A 14265-nucleotide genomic window follows, 5' to 3' on the forward strand; every position below is an offset into this window, starting at 1 on the left:
AAAAAAGTCTAAATGCTAGAAAGCAGTATTTTTACTCTGTAGGAGCTGAGCAAACAATTCCTGTGCCTTTCGCAGCCTGGGCTCAAATGGTACATGCTGTGGTTGGAAATGCTAAACTGAGGGATACCTGCACATCACAGGTGAGCTTATTACATGACTTCATTGGTATGCATGGAGAAGTACACTGGTTTTGAGAAATTTAACTGATACCTTTTTTCCAGTTGCCAACATAATTTTTTCTCAAAGAGAATGAACAAGATCTCTGACAACCTGTCTATTGGGCAACCAGGGGTTGAAGGATGGGAGAGAGTTAAAGATTTTCTTTAGATTCCTGAGACCTATGAGTCAGTATGTCCATGAGCAAAGGTTACATAAACTAATAGATTAGAATGAGAATTAGTTGCATAAACACTATTACTGCATTTCAATCTGTCACAGAATCAAGCCTGCAGATTATTGCAGGCAGAACTAGCCTGAGGCTTACACTCCATATTGCTGAACTGCCTCTGACTCTGGATACATTTGAAATAGTATTTTTCTCTTGCTGTGGGGCTCCTCTGAAATCTAGGGCTTAGTGCAGCAAGCCTTTTTTAATAGTCAGTGGTGTTGCTCTCAGCTCCTGTCTGATTTGGGGTGTCACTCTGGTATATTGGTTGTACAAGAATTCTGTCTGTGTCATTAAACCAAGGATCATTGTGCCTCTTAGGTGACTGGTTCACTATAGGCAGCACCAGGGACTAGATCCAGACACTCTTCAAATTTCCCCCCGGCTTTCCTGAAGCCTCTGTCCCTCTTCCTTCCATGATACTCACTCCTCAGAATATCCTGGATGAAGTCAGGGAGACCAGTATAAGCAGCTCCTGCTGCATGAGGAAGAAATGAGGGTGGATATGTTACCCAGGCCTGTTGTACAGGGAAAGGGGATCTGGATTAGGAATTTTGAGTTGACTGGAGCTGATTCACAGGCCATGAGACATTCTGATGGCTGTGGTCTGAGTTGTTTGGGAATACTGCAGGTCACATGGGAAGGCAAAGCCTTTCTTGGAGTTGCATAGCTGTGTTTTTTCAAAGTGCATGAGGGCAAATTATGCTCCCAGGCTGCAGAACTGTCCTCTTGTGTAGTGTTTTCCCTTGCACTTTTCTCAGCTTCTTGCTGATCCCATTTCATCATTTTACATGTGAGAATTGAGGCATCAGAGTTCAAGTCTTTATTTAGATGCTTATCTCCCATTAAGTAAAGCAAACTCTCTCTACAGCAGGCTTTGTTCATAGCCCTCAGCCCTGGGCACCAGTTAACATCTAGAACAGACTCTGATACTTTGTTGTTCAAAGACCAAGTAATTTTTTTTGAATTACACCATTTGCAAAAGTAAACCAAGGAGGCTTAGTATTTACATGGATGTAGTTTTGAAAAAAAAGTCAGATTCAAACTTGCAGGAGTGTCCTGGTGGGCAAGTCACATAAGGACAGAATTAGTGGTGACTTCTCAAAGTGTGGTGTTCTGTAGTGGGATTTCTTTCTGGAAGCAGACCCTGGGAGCCCTGCTTGCTTATGTGGTCCTGGCTTCCCTCCTTTTCAGTTGAGAGTACAGAACAGATGGAATACCAGCAATCGAATGCAGGGCGAAGCTGAACGTGTGATTAAATTATCAAAAGGCCAAAGCCCTTATTGCATGAAAGGCAGCTTAAAGCTACCCAAAAACTGGATTGAAGGGTTGGGGGTTTTTTGGTGCAATTATTTATTGCTTTCTGCTAATGGATATTAAAGAAGTGTAGGGAAGATATTCTAGTGGTTATGCACAGGAGGAAATGACATTGGGAGAAGTAGAGCAGCAGAGTGTCCATGTGATAGTCCCCTGATTTAAAAGGAGATGTAAGGTTTTGTGCAATATCATCTTTGGCTTATTGCAAAACATGCTTAAAAAGGGGAGCTTGTTTTCATTCTCCGTAAGCTACTGTTCTATTTGTTTGATAACCAAACTAAAAACAGTGCTTTGTAGAGATTTGCTAAGTCTTTGAAGTACATGAGATTGTTTGTTATCAGTGGGCTGCCTCACTGACTGCCAAGGTAAAATAAAGGCAAAAGAACTGGTCTGCTTTGTTGAGAAAGCTGCTCTTATATCCAAGATGAAAAAGAAAGGAGATGACAGAGATCAAAACCACCGGTTTTCACGGGTCTAAAAATTCTGACAGCTTTCAAAAAGATTAATTGTGCAAAGAAGAGAAGTGCATCTATGTTGCTCCTTGAAAAAAGTCATGTCAGTAGCATTACAGCATTATTCCCAATGAACATAAATGTAGGTGACCTGGCAGATTTCCTGGTGACTTTATGAGATAAACCCACACAAATCTTCTTCCTTTCCACAGAAAAATAAAATTGCAGAATAGAGGCTTATTCAGAGACCATGCCTGCTATAATTGGGATGTCTAACCAGCAGTTGTCTTCTCCCAGGCACAAGAAGCAGAACTTGTTATGATGCTTGCTGGATAGAAACACTCTATATAGTGTTTATATTTATACCCAAAACTCTATTAAGTTGACAGATGTGTTAGACATGTGGCATATAGCCTAATGGAATGATATTTGTGGTGATTAATTGGGATGTATTAGAAAGTTTGAAGTTAATGTGATATCACTTACCCAACAGAATTGCTTTCTTTATAGAACTCTGTTAGAAACAATCCTGCTAACTGCTGGTTTATGTCAAATGGAAGGTGGTGGTCAGTTTCATGTTTTTAAACAATCTCAGGTGCATTTCAGTTGCCTCGAGAGTGTGTGTGTGAACACTTGCTATGCTAGCTCCTACACCTGACTGGAATTATTTTGGGTGTCTCAATATAAGCAAAAACTGAAAACTGGCACTGCATACAGAATGCAAATTTCAATAAGGGAAAATTAGTATGTGGAGTGGAGATCTTCTGACTGGTTGTAGGCATAGAAAAAGTTAAATTTGCCTATGGTGCATTAGTTATTATCTTGAAGGCTCTCCCAGACTGTGCTAAGGGGCTGTTCTTCAGAAACACTCAAAAATGCTTTACAATGGAGAAATCCAAAACCTGACCCAAATTGGCTGTGGCAGATGACATTCAGGCAAATGAGCAGTGTTACCCACAAGACAGCATATTGTTCCTGGAGGGCTGCCTTATTGTGGAAGACTAGAATGTATCCCAGAAATGCATTAAGATAAAATCTGCCTGGTGGAAGGTGCAGTTTCACTGGCTTAAGTGGCTTTGAAAACAGACAACAAATATCAGCCTTCCAGGGTTTCCATGCAGAGCCTCCAGAGAGAGATGTAAACAAATTTCAGGCAGTGTTTGTGGGCACTCAAACCTGCCCCACAAAGAGCAGCAGAGCTCGGCAGGTTCAGGGCTGAGGGAGTTCAGAAGGCGCAGTATGGGTGGGTTCAGGTCACCCACCTGGCAGGAAAAAGTTGCTCTAAATGACAGCAGACCAGGCAGTGCAAGAAAATACTGTGGGATTATAAATGGGAAGGGGTGAGAGAAGGGCTTCAGTACCTGGTTTTAGGAGGCACCAAGCAATCAGGATAGAAAAATCCCATTTCCTCTTCCGAAGAGGAGTAGATGGCCTAAGTGTGCCAGTGAATTTTAGGTTAGATAAAGGGCTTTTGGGTTAGGACTGGACTTCTCTCTTGAATGTGGAAGCCCTGATTGCCTAGATGGAGACTGACAAGAGCTGGCCTGCAGATCCAACAGCTCTGCCTTGGTGGTGCCCTTCTTCAGCAGGCAGGCAGAGCTGGCTGCCTCTCCTCACACCAGGTGACTCAAAGTCAGGGGGCTGGTGGCTTGCTTTCATATGACCCTCAAGCAACCAAATCAGTAAACAATAATTTTGAAAACTTTCTTCCATGGCTGGGCATAGGGCTTTGATTTCATGAAATTATACACACTCTCACATGTCTAAGCCCTGGGTGGAGTTCTCAGGAAAGCATGAATGCTAGTCAGGCTGAGCCACAGTGGAAGAACTGTTTGGAAATCATTCTCCTGAAAAATAATGCTGTCCTTCTCCTCAAAAGAAATTAATCAGCATTGTCTGGATTTGGCCTAATGGATCTGTAGGCTACTGATTTCTCACCTTCCTTTAACTGTCGACTTTCTTAAAGATAAAAGAATAAATTCTGCAGATCTGAATTTGAGGCAGTTTTGCACATTTCTCATCAAATGTAGATGAGAAAGGTGGCATTGGCATAATGGTGCCAATTGCATCATTGTGGATGCCCAGATTTGTGACCTGTTGATGTAAAAGTTGGTCACCAGTATCTTCCAGTAAGCACATTTTGGTGTTTTCAATGAAAACAGTCAACTTTGCTGGACAGAGAAAATCTGGGACAAGAAAGCCCTGCAACTTCATTCTGTAAAGGACTTAGGGGAAAGGCTAAGTGCAGTATTGTCCTCTCATTTTATCTTTTATATGTTCTTGGGATGTCATTTGGACAACCTGGCACTCATTTGGAAGATGCATTGGAGTGGAAGGGTGGTACTGAGTTGCTCCATGGCTGGCCACTGGCACTGGAACAATGTTGGAGTAGCTACAGGTGCCAGGGCTGTGTCTCACCACGTCAGCCAAAGGTTTTTTGCTGGAATAAAAAAGGAGGCTGTAGAGCTGCCCTCTCCCTGCAGCACCACTGCAGTCCCATACCATGGGATGGGAAGAGTTGCCTGGGCATGATTCTGGACCAGCAGCAATGCTGATGAGCATGTGCTGGAGGGGACAGGTTCAAGGAACTTCTGTTTCCAGCCTGGCAGGAAGGATGTCAAAGTCAGCACAAAGAGCTGACTGCAAGTGCCTACTCTGCTTCACTGCTGTAACACGTGGCAGGTAAAATAATGCAGCCAGAAAGCTGCTGCTGACCTGTTTATGGCTCTTAAACCCCCAAAATGCTTCATGACCTGCAGCCCGAGGGTGTGATTGCTCAGTGAGTCTGGGGGGGTGTGCATCTTAGGAACAAAGCCTGGAAGCACACAGGAAATTACTGTTTTTGCAGCCCATCCTGAAGACTCAGGGAGCAACTGTACATTCCTACATTCCTAAAAACATTTGGGAGGGGTGTTGACCCCCCCCTCAGCTGAGCTAGGTCTGATGGGAGGGTATTGGTGAAGGCTTAGGAGCAAACTGAGAACTGCTGGAAGTGGTTTACAAGAATTATTAACTGCTTCCTGAACAGAAAGAAAGAGGACTTGAAAGGGTTCTTTTCTAATGTTTTGGTATGCTTCTTGCTCCATTAGAGATCCAACCACCCTCCCTTGTGTGAAGTTCTAAATGGAGGGTATAGGCCAGAAAAGAATAAAAGTAGCTCACAGTGGAAACTTTGAGTGATCCTTGGGAAAGGACTGAGTGTAGCCGCTCATAAAGGTGAGTGACAGAGGAGATTCTATACAAAAATGGGCTACTGTGGATGGGGACGAAACTCCTCTGGTTGCATCTGCCCTTGATGTTCCCTGATGCACCACAGGTCACGCCTGGCAGCCTGGAGGAGCTGTGTGCCTGTCTCCTTAAGGCAGGGTATCCCTGTTGGGTGAGGATGGGGTGGGGGATACCCAACAGCAGCACCCCCAGCACCCTGCCCGTGCCTGGCTGAGCCCCTGTGTCAGGCTGAGGGCGAGGACACAGCGCTGCACGGAGGGCAGCTGGCACAGCCTCCAGCAGGCTGGCACCCCCTGAGGGCTGCAGTACTGCAGGGGTGGGGATGGCCACACTCTGTGGGCACCAGAAACACCTGTGCCAGGTGTGGGAGAGGGACATGGCACAAGTGGGAGCCTTGTGGGAGGGCAGCCTCAGCTGCGAGCTCCTCGATGTGTGTTGACACAAGCTCCTTGGAAGTCACTTTGGTTCAACTAAGATGTGTGTAAGTAAGTGGAAACAGGTTCTGGAAAATGGCTTGCAATAGAAAATGGTTGCTAAATTGTGTCCTGTTTGGCACAGTCTAGAATCTCTCTGTAGCATACTGCTTTTTCCATTTCTTCCTGCTCAACAATCTCACTCTTTGCAGTCCATGGATACATCCTTGTTCCCAGTCTGTGCCCATGGGAGGGAGCATTCTGGACTTGGGGGTTGATTTGTTTTCTTTCTGATTGTTCCATATTAAAAGAAGGAATGGGTGTTTTCTACTGGTGATTTCCCCTTTATATGAGGGTTGATACCCTCACATACCAGGATGCCTTGGCCCAGGACTCAGTTACTTTGTATACCTTTTATTATTTTCCTTTAACTCTTATAATTTTATTCCTCCCCCCTGCTCCTCCTCTTCCTGCCCCTGTTTGCCTCCCCTCCCTGTGCTTCCCTGGCGGCACTGCCAGCTCTGCACAGGCCCAGTTTCTCTAATCAGATGAAGCTGCAGGATTATCTCTCTCCCTCCCTCCTAGGCTCCATTTTATTTCCTCTCCAGCCAAGGGGGGAGCCAGGAAGGGGTGCCACGTCGAGGCAGAGGGAACCCCCTCTCCCAATCTCCTGCCTTTGATGCTCTCTGACAATCCCACCTCCTTCCCCTTCTCATATGCTCACCTTAGTGTCAACAGCATCAGGCGGATCAAGGAGAGGAAATCTGAACTCCTTGGGCTTTTGTTCTCCTCAGATTTCTGAGCATCTGTTTTTAAATACCCTCCAAGTAACTTGTGCAGGCAAGCTGGATGTGCAATCTCTGAGTGGGGGGAAGGTAAGGACCACGGCAGTTCTCTGTCTCCTGAAAGGACACCGAGTCCTCTCCGCTCTGCCAGGAGAGTAACAAAGCAGATGAGGGGAAGGGAAGGGAGAGGAGCTGCACACAGACAGAGCCAGGCTTCTGTAAGTGCTGTGTTGGCAGCAGGGGGTTGATAGCTGGACTGAAAATCCCAGGAAATGGTAGCTTTCTCTTTTTCTGAAATGATGGGAACTATGAGCTTTAATTGAATTTAATGTAGTTCTGTAGAAGGTGGGGTTTTTTGTGCTGATGTCTTTCACTTACGTGTGTATGTGTTTGTCTTTTAGTAAATATTTCCAGAGTATACATATCACTGTTTCTTTGGGGGAGAAAAACCCCATAAGCTTGTTCATCTTATTCCTCTGAACATCTGTGAGTTTATGAAGATGCTTTTTGATTATCTCTTGTGTGCATGTTAGTGTTTGGATACCAAAAATAAGAGAAAAGAGTAAATTTTATTCCTCTAAATTTCTGCCTTTTAGTACTAATGTGCCAGAGAATTGTTTACCTTACTGTTTTCCACCATGTGTACCACATGTTCTTTAAATTCCTAGGAATATCCAACAACAGAAAAATCTGAAGAATATTTCAGTGCTTTCTGCATATCAGCTTTGTTTTGCACGTTACTTTCCTACATAAATGGTCAATTGCTATTTAAAATGGCAAATAACAGTGTTCTCTTAAACCAAAACCTGTTTTTTCCAAAGTCACGAATTTGATTTGGTTTGGCTTTTTGTTGTCACTAGATTAATATTTTATATCAGAATCCTTAGAAGTAGAAGACTATTTTCAGTATATGTTGTATATGATTAAAAGCAAGAGTCTGTGCTGATGCACTCCTGGGTTTTAGGGGAAGAGGGAAAAGGGAGGGGGAGCAAGCAGTTATTTCCATTTAGAGAACTCTAAGCATGAAAGATGATAGGAAAGGAAAGATAAATACATTTTGCAAGATGTTGATCTCAGACATAAGTGAGATGGACCTTATGTAGATCAAAATCTACCTCTCTTGCATGGATTATGCTTCTAAGTAATAATATCATAAAAAATACAAAACTATCAGGGGTTTTCTTGCATCAAGAGATTGATGAAAGCTTGCAGATGGTTGTCTGCATGTTTTAGTGTATGTCTGAATGTTTGCAGGACATCAGCTCTAGTGAGATCTGAGTTTAGAGACCTCTGCATGGAGTCTCTGTGTACAACAATTAGGTTTTGAGGAGTTTTCACTCAGGAGGGTGAATTAGATGAGGGCTTTGTGTTTTCATGCTATGTCTTGTTTACTCCATAAATACTTCTCCATTATAGGGTTTTGTTGACTTTTATTGTCCAGACATTTTATCTTAACTGTATTTCAGGGAAAGCTGGAATTGTAATTTAGTTTATCTGACAGTTATTTTGGGCTGCTTAAACAAGAGCAGTAAATTGTATATGGCCTTGTAGTGTCAGAGTTAGTTTATAATACAAAATGTGATAAATTTCCATCAGATAACCATGTCAAGTGCACATTTTTCCTTCCATAGTAAACTGCATATTCAAACTGCACTTGAAAAATAAAAATGTATGAGGGAAGGTAAAACAGAGGAGAATTATTATTGAGGATCATTAGACTTCTGAAGTTTGATTTTTTTTCTTTCTTTCTGTTCGGGCAATGACAAAGGGTAAATTGGAGGTAGCTTTTAACCACTGCAGATGAGCAGAGATATTTGCTTGTTACCACTGAGATACTGTTACACCTGACTGCAGGCAGGCTATTTCTGAGCAGAACAGCCACAAAATCCTATTTCTTCTCAGGTGGACTCTTCTGCAGGTTAGAGAGACTAAATTGCTCATTCCTTTGCCCTGGAGTTAACGTTTTTAGATCAGGATGGATTGTACTTCACTCTGGTCCCTTGTATTTGAATTGCAAGCTGTTACACATTTTGCAGGAGAATATGCTTTTCAAGGCTAGGGACTTGAAAGATACCTGTTAATGGTATTTGTTCTGCAAGTATTTTTTCCAATTAATCATAAAAAATTTCTTATTTTTGTTATCATAACAATATTTTTATTGCAGCAAGTATCTTTGGCAGGTGTATGTGATATTTCATTGCTTCTAGTCTCAAACCATTTTGCCCCAAGAGCAAAAGTCCAGCAGGAATCATGGGCTGCAAATGATGTTGAACTTTACTTTCCTTGTCAGCCTGGAACTTTTTTTTTTTCTTAAATCATTTTCCATGGCCATGAGCCACACCATGGGGACTGCAGGCACCAGCCTTTTAATTCTTGCAGCTTCACTGTACACAAATAAGAGGTTTATAACTGGTGTAAACAATAAAACTGTATGCATACACAGTATCTGTCTGGGATATTAAGATTCTGGAAGATGTGAATTAAACTTTGAATAGCCTTTTTTTATGGGGGATTCGGGGGCAGCGTTACAGTTGTGAGAGAGATCTTTTCTGTAAAAGCAAAATGAAAATAAATGTTGGAGTACAGTGGTCAGGAATATCTGTATGAGGGATACAATGAGAAGGCAGTGAACTGTAAGATACTGCTGAGCTTTTCTCTGGTTAAGATCATTTGATGCAATATTTCCTAAGGATGCCTTATAACAATTGAATTAATCTACAGCTGTGCAGGTTGTAGTCCATCTGTATGTTAAGGACTCTCCTTTAGGAGTATTTCCTAACATTGCTTAGGAGATTGTTGGGAAGAAGATGGCCTCTTCCATTTAGAAAAGTTGTTAAGGTTCTTCAGAGTAAAATTCCACTCTGACAAATTATCTTTATCTTTAGCAACAGGAACCACAAAAAAAAAAATCACTTTGGGGCTGCTTAGGTAGGTGCACTCAGAACATGGGAATTGGGTCAGGCCAACTAAATGAAGTTGACCAGCCAGGTCTTTCCTAGTTTGGTGTGTGGGCATTAAGCATGTGAGATGTAGCCAAGCATCATTCTGCACCAAAAAAATCTTCATAAGAAAAATCACTTTTAAACTGGCCTGTTCCTGTGTGGGGAAGTTCTTGCAAAATGATGGCTTGACTTGTGCACAGTGTGGATTTAATACAAAGCAGAGAAAGGAGCGGGAGTCTTTCTCCACCTGCAGAATATTTGCTAATTAAGCTTTAGCAAGGGAACACCTGAGTGTGCAAATGAAGGTTAATGGGATTGAGCAGTTATAAGACCTTCATTTGACTTGCAGAGCTTTACTCCAGTCAACAGTGCAGAAGACTGACAGAAACCAGTTCATCTGAGCTGAAGTGAAAGGTCCAACTCCTTTCTAGCTCAAGCTAAGCAAACCTGACCTGGAAATTTGAGAGATAATGAATGCACAAAGCCACCCTAGCTCTCATAAACTGATTTTTTTTAAATTTTTAAAAGAATTTTAAAATTATTGCTTTCTGCGGAGAATCTGCTGGGAAAGTTCAGTGTTTGTGACTGAGCAGGGTAGATTAATGCTTCTTGAAACATCAAGGAAAAACATACATCTTGTTATAGCAGTTTTATTTGGTTCTCAACGGCCTCTAAACTGTGAAAGGGGTGGAGTGATTTTGTTGGTTTAGTAACAACAGAGGTGCTAATGGATTGGAAAGAAACTTTTGGAGTCACTGCCTCTTTCCCGTACATCACCTTTGTGCTTCCTTTCCAAAGTCGTTCCTGTCTCAGTAAAAGTGCTAAGGTTTCAGTAAAATGTACAGGTTCCACTAATCAATTAGAAGTGGTTCAGTATTGCAAATTGGCTGCACATTTCGGCTTCTCAGGTTGAGAAGATACATGACATTCATTGGCACTGATGGATAAAACCATGTATTTATGAAAAGAATAATAAAAAAAAGGTCATTTTTTGAAGGGTCTTTGCAAATTCATCTATTCCAGTCTCCTGTTCAAAGCCGAGACAGCTATGAGGTCAGACCAGATTTTCTTAGGGTTCTTGAGTGAGTCTTGAATATGGTCAAGCCAATGTTTGACAAGCAAAGTATTCCTGTAGTAGAGCCTTTATTCTTTATAATCAGTATCTTGCTAGTAAGGTCATTTTTGAAGGGACTTTGCAAATTCATCTATTCCTGTTCAAAGCAGAGACAGCTATGAGGTCAGACGAGATTTCTTAGGGTTCTTGAGTGAGTCTTGAATATGGTCAAGCCAATGTTTGACAAGCAAAGTATTCCTGTAGTAGAGCCTTTATTCTTTATAATCAGTATCTTGCTAGTAGTTAACAGCAGATGCCTGAAGAGTTATTCTCTAGTTGTCCATGTCACACAGGTGGGATCCTTCTCTACCTGAATGATGTCCTGATGACAGGAACTGAATTGTCTTGCAGCTCTTGAGTTGTTTCAAATTTATACCTCAAAACTTTGTGAGTCTGACATTATTACATGCTAATAAGGAAGTGGAGACTTCTGCAGCTTGGTTTATGATTGAGATTAACCAAGAGGAGGGGAGATTTGTTTACATAGGGTGTAAACATTAGTTCTAGAGGAACTCCTTCACATACGTGGATTTGACAAAGTATTTTCAAGCTTTAGGCTGCTGCTTTGGGCTGTTACTTTACTCTGTCTTGGGTTTTTTCTCCTTACAGTCTCTGGTATCAAGCCTTGGGAGGCGGGGGCTCTCCTCTAGCCAAGATATAATGTTTTTCTTCTCTCAGTCTTGAAAGAATAAGGAAGTGTTCCCTCTCATCCCTTTCAGATGTTCCCTGAAAACTGTAGATAATAGTTCCCCACATGTGTCTGATTTGACCACAGATGAATTGGGACAGTTGCTTTTCTGAGAGACAGAAATTGCACTTTGATATAGTGGTTTTTTATGACAAAACACCAAATTTGAAATGAAAACTTCCTCTTCCCATGTTTCTTGTTTAAATAGTTTCAAAGCTACCTCATACAATGGCACCTTTTAATGCTATGAAACACGATTAGCTGGTCCCCTTTTTAGTTCTTTTCAATACTCAGCCCCTTGGATAGAGGTTGCCAGCTCTTTTCCGGCTTAAGAATATATAAAAGACAGCTTGCAGTGTGAACTGAAGGCTTAAATTAGTCACAGAATCTCTTTTTCATGACAAATTCACCATAGTAAATAAAAGCCTACAAGTGCATGTGGCGCTGCAAGACCACGTGGTCAACCATTGTGACAACTCTGCTTAGAAAGTTTAATGAAGCTGCTTATAATAATTAATCATTGCTACTTAACATACCATGCATATACAATATACATGTTGTCAGCATGCATATGGTATAGAGAGTATATACACACAACACCTAATTTGAGAAACTCTGCTGATTTTGAGTATTTGAAATCCTTGAGATTACTTGTGCTCATGATGCTAGAAAGTTGCAGGGAGTGCTTTAAAATTATGCTTCTGAAGCACAGATGGTGTCTGAACTTTACTGGTAAGGTGAGTTTTCTGCAAGTGCAACAAGAACTTCCTGTAGAAATGCTCTATTTATTTCTTCCAATCCAAATATTACAAAAGAAGGGCCAGAATACATTATCTTCAGCATCTTCTATTTAATATCTTTTATTCTAGGATTTGAGAGTGCTCTGCAATCATGAATTAAGCCTTTAAATACCTACATCGGGGGCTTCTGCATCTAATCTGTGAGTCACAGATGAGAAAACTGAGTCACAAAGGGAATGACTTGCTCAAGGTCATACACTATGTCAATGAGCACAGACAGAATTAGAAAGCAATTGTTTCCTCTTTCTAATTACTGAGCAATTGGTTTTTAAGTTCTGGAAGTCAGTTTTCTATCAGTCCACAATGTCAAAGTCAGTCTTTTCTCTGCCACCACTGAGAGCAGCTTCTAGAGGTAGATGGATTGGATTGTAATTTTGAATTCTTCTTTTCTCCAAGGTTTTCCATACAGTTCACAAATGCTCTTATTTAAATAAAGAATTGTAGGGGATTTTGTGGCCCTTGTATGGTGTTCAGTCAAAGGGGGAAACAGGGAACAGTCAATAAAAGTAAATTTCTAGGTTTTTTTCTAGGCTAGGTTTTTTTCTAGGCTAGGTAAGTTGCCAGGTTTTTCTAGGTAGGAAAGAGATTAAGCTATCACATGTTGAAGAATAATGAGCCATCTGTAATGATTTTGGTGAAGCATCCTTCAATCTAATTGACTAAATCTATTGTCTTTATCCTAATGGAGATGTTTGGAGACCTTTGTTTATATCACCATTATTGCTGTTCGATGCTGCTGTAGGAATTGCCATCCTTCAGTTAAGGATGATATGTGAACATGAAAAGCTGCTGTGCTTGTGGCTATGTTTGTATATTCAGTATTCTTAAGGCAGATTAAGCTTCCTTTGTCTGCCACTGCAGCTGGTTGTAAAGCTTTTATCTCTGTTGGCACAGCACTGAGGCAAGGGAGTGAGCTTTATGGGGAGGCTGGGCACTTTAGGCTCAGCTCTGTGCTCTTCTGCCTCCTTGCAGCCAGCACAGAGCACACACACAGACTGTGCACCCTCTGACACAGCTTTAGTTGTCACAGGTGTGATCACCTGGCAGGGAAGAGTGTCCCACTGTCCTCACACGGAAGTGCAGTGCCATTAAAGCTGGGATGTCCATAGGGCAGGGAGGATAAGCTGTTTGTGCCTTCCCTCTAAACTGTCACTGTTAACCTTTCAAGCAAACAGTAAAAATTATTACTTGAATATTTTCTACTAAACACATTATTTTGCAAGTAGATATTCTAATCACTTAGCCAGTTTGGGTGGAGTTTGTTGGATGTGCAAACTGCTGGCCTTTTTGCAGGTTGTACTCATATCCACTGTACTCTGAGATTAGAAGGAGACTGTAAGCAAGCTTCTGGTTTTCTGTATGATTTTTAAGTTCATGCTGCTGCCCAGGCAGCTGTGATTCACACAGCTGGCAGGCTGGGGCCTCTGACAGGCAGAGGCTTACTGAGCAAAGCTCTGGCCATGTGTTTCTGCAGAGCTCCAGGGCAGTGGGGTTGCTTAGAAGCTGGTCTGCTCAGGGCTGAAGACTGGGTGCAAAAGTGGAGCTCTGAGGAGCATGAGTTGTTCAACACCAGACCAGTTCTGTCTCCTCCAAGTTGGAACTTGTGAAGGAATAGGATTTGATCCCCTGCTGTGAAGAGGAAAAGGCTCACTACTGTCTGTCTCTGAAATAAATCCAAATGTGGATAAGCCACTGAATATTTTCTACATTAAAGATGAATTCCTAAAAAAACTATCAAATATTTTTGTCACAGGACTTCTGCAATACCAGTGGATATCAGTAGCCATCAATTCTTAGCAGCATGATTCTGGCATCTGAATTAACAGTTTCATTTTGCTTAATTCTGTTCTGCTTAAGCCAGAAAGACAATTATATTAATATACCACTTCTTTAGGCATGCACTATTCACTGTAAGCATGATTCTAGGTCAATGTTGCCTGCTGTCATTATATTTGGTTTTTTTTAAGCCCCAGCTGGTGAAAACAGCTGATTAAATGACCATGTCATCATATTTAATTTGTAATTAAAGTTTTAAGTATTCTGACTGAAGAGATGAGCTTTAAAGAAGTGAGCTGTCAAACAGTAAAAGTGAACATCAAAATATGACTGTACAATATCTCTGTTGGGTATATTGTAGGGTA

General features: G+C 41.7%; 1 protein-coding gene across 4 annotated transcripts in view; it reads left to right on the forward strand.

Moving 5' to 3' along the window:
• GPRIN2 (G protein regulated inducer of neurite outgrowth 2) overlaps positions 1 to 14265 on the forward strand; it is a 30735-nt gene that overhangs the window by 5576 nt on the left and 10894 nt on the right. For 2 of the 4 annotated variants that reach the window (XM_041405161.1, XM_041405162.1), the window contains exon 3: positions 43 to 140. The exons of the other annotated variants lie outside the window; for them this stretch is intronic. The gene's annotated coding sequence lies outside the window, so the exon portion shown is untranslated. The remainder of the gene's footprint in view (positions 1 to 42; positions 141 to 14265) is intronic. 4 annotated transcript variants of the gene reach the window in all.

This window comes from Onychostruthus taczanowskii, unplaced genomic scaffold, assembly GCF_017590055.1.
Source record: "Onychostruthus taczanowskii isolate IOZ18803 unplaced genomic scaffold, ASM1759005v1 scaffold22, whole genome shotgun sequence".
NCBI classification, from domain to species: Eukaryota; Metazoa; Chordata; class Aves; order Passeriformes; family Passeridae; genus Onychostruthus; species Onychostruthus taczanowskii.